Raw genomic sequence first — 4,922 nt, forward strand, 5'->3', positions numbered from 1 at the left:
CTCCGCTCGTCGTGCACGAGGTGCTCGACAGTATGCCCGCAACGACAACGTCGTTCATGGGGAATATTCGGTTATAAGGGTTGGGTTTGAGGGTTCTAATCTTTGCCCCTGTTTTTCAACCCGTAAAAGAGCACAAAAAGACCATTTTTGGACCCTTAAAACGCTAGTGAGGGTTTGAGGGTTTGAGGGTTCTACTAGTAATGCTCTTATCCCGTCCTTGCCTTGCAAGTTTCCTTGCTTTGCCACTGTCCCTGTGTAGGCCACGGAAGATTGGCTTTTGGCCTCTCCTGGACAAGCTTCGCGCCAGGCTAGCCTTTTGGAAGCTTATGCTATTTTCTGTGGCGGGAAGATTGGTCTTGCTTAACTCTGTTATCTCTTCCTTTGCCGCCTACTGGCTCTCCACAATTGACCTGCCTTGTTGGGTGCGCACAAGATCGGCCGCATTCAGCGCGCCTGGCTCTGGCGTGGGGCTGAAGGTTGCCACAGTGGGAACTGTAAGGTGGCGTGGACCAAAATTTGCCGTCCTAAGGGCATCTCCAGCCGTTGGCCCCCCAGGGGGCGTCTAAAAGCGCCGCCTGGGGGTGAGCCGGCGCAAAAAACGGCCCTGGGGGCGAGTCGGTCCCCAGCCGTCGGCCCCCAGGGCCGCCCCCAGGCGCGTATTAAAAAAAAGAAGGGCCGTTCGGCGAAGTTATGATAAAAAGTAGTTAAATTTCGGCTAAACATGGCAAATTTCGGCGAAATTCGCGCATTTTCATTACATTAACCTAATCTAAAAAAGAAAAGGGCTGAAGTCATCGCCGCCGTCACCGCATCATCATCGTCGGCCTTCTCCTCCTTGACGCGGGCGCCCCTGCTGGACCCGGCGTTGCCATGACGGACTGGCGGCGGCGCGTGGTCGTTGTCATCGCTGTCGCATAGGACGACGACCCCGTCTTCATCGCAGCCGCGTCGGTGCTCCTCGAAGCTGCGCAGGGCGACCCCGTCTTTGGCTTGATGAAGCGTGGAGGAGCCGACGAGGAGGAGGCGCGCCGGCCGCCCTCGTTGATGACGATGCCGGTGCTGCGAGTGCGCCGGCCGAGCGGCGACTCCGCCGCGGGCTCGGCCTTGACGCCGAGCAGGGCCGGAGTGCCGGAGGAGTGAGATGAGGATCGGGAGGAGGAAGAGGAGGAGGAGGACCCGAACCTCCTTGGCGCCCATGGCCCGACGCGTTGGTGCTGCGCCGGGGGGTACGCCAACGGCGGGTCATTGCCGCCCTTGAGGTACGTGAGCACGCCCTCGAGTGTGCGGTCGGGGACGCCCCACCAGAGGTGGCGCCCCTCGATGTTCTGCCGGCCGCCGACCACCGGCGCGCCGTTGGTGGACACCAATCGCTGCTGCTGGCGGCGCTCGAAATACGCCGCCCAGGCCGCGTGGTTGTCGGCGGCGTACTGTGGGAGGGAGAGTTGGGCGTCGGTGAGGGACGCGCGCACGATCTCGACCTCCTCGGCGAAGTACTTCGGCTTCGCCACGGCGTCGGGCAACGGGGGAATGGGCACTCCCCCGGCGCTGAGTCTCCACCCCGTTGGCCCGGCGCGCATGTCCGGCGGCGCCGGGATGTTCGCCTGGAACAGGAGCCAGGACTCCTGTTCGCGGAGCGAACGGCGGCCGAAGCCGTTGGCCGCCGCCTCGTCTCCGGGGAAGCGTTCTGCCATGGCGACGGCGGGGCTGGGCGGGCTCGGGAGAGGTAGAGGGAGGGGCTGGACGGCGGCGAGGGGCGGGGCTGGTGTGGGCACAGGCGAGTGGAGGCCGCCGGCTTTTATAGCAGGGCCGCGCCCGTGTGCACGCGTGCGAGGGAGGGGAGGCGTCGGCGCGCCGTCCCATGAAACGCCGCCCGTGAGGAATCAATGGCAAGGCTGACCGGTGGCAGCCTTGCCATTGATTCCGATTCCCCGCGGGAACCGAGGCCGTTGGAGGAAGACGAGGCGCCGAGTCGCTGACGCGGCTGGCCCGCGACTTTTTCGCGCCAAAACAGCTCGCTCCGGCGCCCCCGTGCGCCCCCAGCGCGCCGGGTTTGGGCTGGGTCCGCCGGCGTTGTTTTCGGCCCAAGCCGGCGAAAATCGGGTTCCTGAGAACGCGACTGGGCCGTTTTTTCGGCGTCGGCGCGAAAAAATCGTCTGGGGAGGCCTTCCTGGGGCGCGGCTGGAGATGCCGTAAGGCGGCCTTGGGGTGATCGACCTCACACTCTTCAGCACCGCCCTTCGCCTCAAATGGCTCTCGCATGAGCGGTTGTCGCCTTCCAAGCCTTGGTACGGCCTCCCGATCCCGCGCAACCTCTGTGAGACAGCGACCGTGCGGTTTTCGCTGCGGTGGTCGGCGACGGGCTTCGTGCGCCATTTTGGGTCGACAGTTGGATTGATGGCAAGGCTCCCTTCCTTCTTGCACCGGCCACATTCCTGGCCTTCTCTCGCAAGCATCGCTCCGTCTCCGAAGCATTGGACGGCAGCAGATGGATCATGGATCTATGTGGAAGGGTCATCGCCGACACCCTACGTGAGTTTGTCACGCTCTGGACAACTATCCAGCCCGTGCGGCTCACACCTGGCGTTGCTGACTCCTTCTCGTGGCGTCTTTCTATTAGCGGAGAATTTTCTGTCAGTTTAGCATACCGCCTCATGTTCCTTGGCTCCACTGAACTTCGTCACCTTGGCGCAGTTTGGAAGGCCTGGGCACCAGCAAAATGTCGCTTCTTCGGCTGATTGTTTGTGCACGGCAGACAGGCTGCTTGCTAGGCAACGGCCGCCGAAGAGCATCTCCATCCGCGCCCCCAACACGGCTTTTTCAGGTGATTTTTTCGCGCCGGCGCCGAAAAAACGGTCTAGTCATATCGCAGGAGCCCGTTTTTTGCCGGCTTGAGCCGAAATCAGCGCCGGCGGACCCAGGCCGAACCCGGTGTGCTGGGGGGCGCCTGGGAGCGCCGGGGCGAGTGTTTTGGCACGAAAGGGACGCGGACCCGCCGAGTCAGCGAGACGGCCGCTTCGTCGCCCTCATCGCCTCGGTTCCCGCGGGAATCAATGCCAAGGCTGCCGCGCCGGTCAGCCTCCATTGATGCCTCACAGGCGGCGCTGACGCGCGTTCCGCCCACTCCCGCCACGTGTCCTCCCGCATGCCGCCTCCCCGCCGCCCGGCTTCGGCTATAAAAGGCGCACACTCCCCGTCGGTGAGCGCCACAGCCTCCCCCTCTCCCTCTCGCAAAAGCCTTCTCCCCGCCGGTGAGCGCCACAGCCTTTCCCCACTCCCCCCGCCGACGAGCAAAGCATGGCCGAGAGGTTCCCAGGCGACGGCGCAGCGGCGAACGGCTTCGACCGCCGACACCTCCAAGAGCCGGAGATGCGCCTTCTCTACGAGGCCGAGTACCCGCCGCCCCCTGACATGCGCGTGCCGGGGGCGTGGAGACTGAGCGCCGGCGGCATCCTGGTGCCGCCGGTACCTGAAGGGGCGGCATGGCGTGCGGAGATCGCCCGTATCCGCTCCTCCCTGACGGAGGAGCAGCGGAACCAGCCGAGGTACGCGCCCGACAGCGAAATGCTGTGGACGATGTACTTCCAGCGCCGCCGCGAGGAGTAGATCGCCTCCGTAAATGGCATCATTCCCTGCGGCCGCCTCAACGCCGAAGGACGGCGCGAGTGGTGGGGCGTCCCCGGCCGCACCCTCGACGCCGTCCTCGACCACATCGAGACCGGCAACGTGCCGCGGCTGGAGTACCCGACACGGCCGTCCTTCTCTCGCCGCCACGGCAGTTCCTGGATGCCGCGACGAATGGAGCCGGGGCCGTCCTCGCCGTCGGGCTCTGGCTCGCCGGCCCTCCACCCCGTCAGGCCCGAGCCGGAGGGGACATCGCTCGGGCATCGCGCGCGCAGCGGCGCCCTCGTCATCAACGAGCCCTCACCGCCTGCGACGGCACCGGCAAGGCGCTCCCTGCGCCTAGTCCGGCCGAAGCCCGAGCCGGGCTTGCTCCCCGTGAAGCTGGAGCACGTCGACATGGTGGACCCCGACGACGAGTCCGCCCTCAAATGGGCGAAGGAGGACTACGTCCGTGAGCAGGTGCGCCGTCAGCGCCGGGCGTACCTGGAGCACCAGGCCCGTCGCCGTGCCGAGGAGGGCGGCGTTATCGTCATCGACAACTACGAGGAGGGCAAAGCCGGGCCGTCAAGCCCCCCACCACGTGTCGATGACCCCAGCCAGGGCTGCAGCAGGGACGTCGCAGGCGAGGCGCGTGACGACGACGACGGCGACGGCAACGACTACACCCGCTTCTACAGGCTTCTCGGCATGTAGACGACGACGACGGCTAGGCTTTTTAGTTTGTTTTTTAATAAGTGTTCTTGCATGTTTTTACGTTTTTGTACAAATTTTGATGAAGTATGGCCGAGTTCCTGCAAAAATCGCCGAGTTTGCAAAATTTTGAAATGAACCAGCGGCGACCGTGGGCCTATGACTGGGAGCGAACCGAACCCCAGGGGCCAATCTAGCACCGGTTCGTCCCCAGGCCGCTTTTTTTTGACACATTGAGGGGCCGAACGGCTGGAGATGCTCAAACTCATATTTTTGCCTTCTCTGCCGGCACAATCTTGAAACGGTTGAGCATCTCATGGTTAGCCGCCCATGGTCCGGCCGGCTTTGGTCGCTCTTGGCGGATAGGTTCCAGACTACTGCATTTTCCCCGGCAAACTGGACTCCTCGTCTATCGGTGAGTGGCTTGATGGCCTTTCTTCCGATCCGGCCTCCCGCATGTTGTTGCAGCTGCTCTCTCCCTCCCTCCCAGTACACTCGCTCGAACAGAACAGAGGAAGAAGAAGAACTCGAGACGATGAATTTTACTGGCGCACGTACGCCACCGCCGCTCGAACGGCGCCATGCCGTTACAACGCACACACACAGGGGGT

Source organism: Triticum aestivum, chromosome 3B (genome assembly GCF_018294505.1).
Source record: "Triticum aestivum cultivar Chinese Spring chromosome 3B, IWGSC CS RefSeq v2.1, whole genome shotgun sequence".
NCBI lineage: Eukaryota > Viridiplantae > Streptophyta > Magnoliopsida > Poales > Poaceae > Triticum > Triticum aestivum.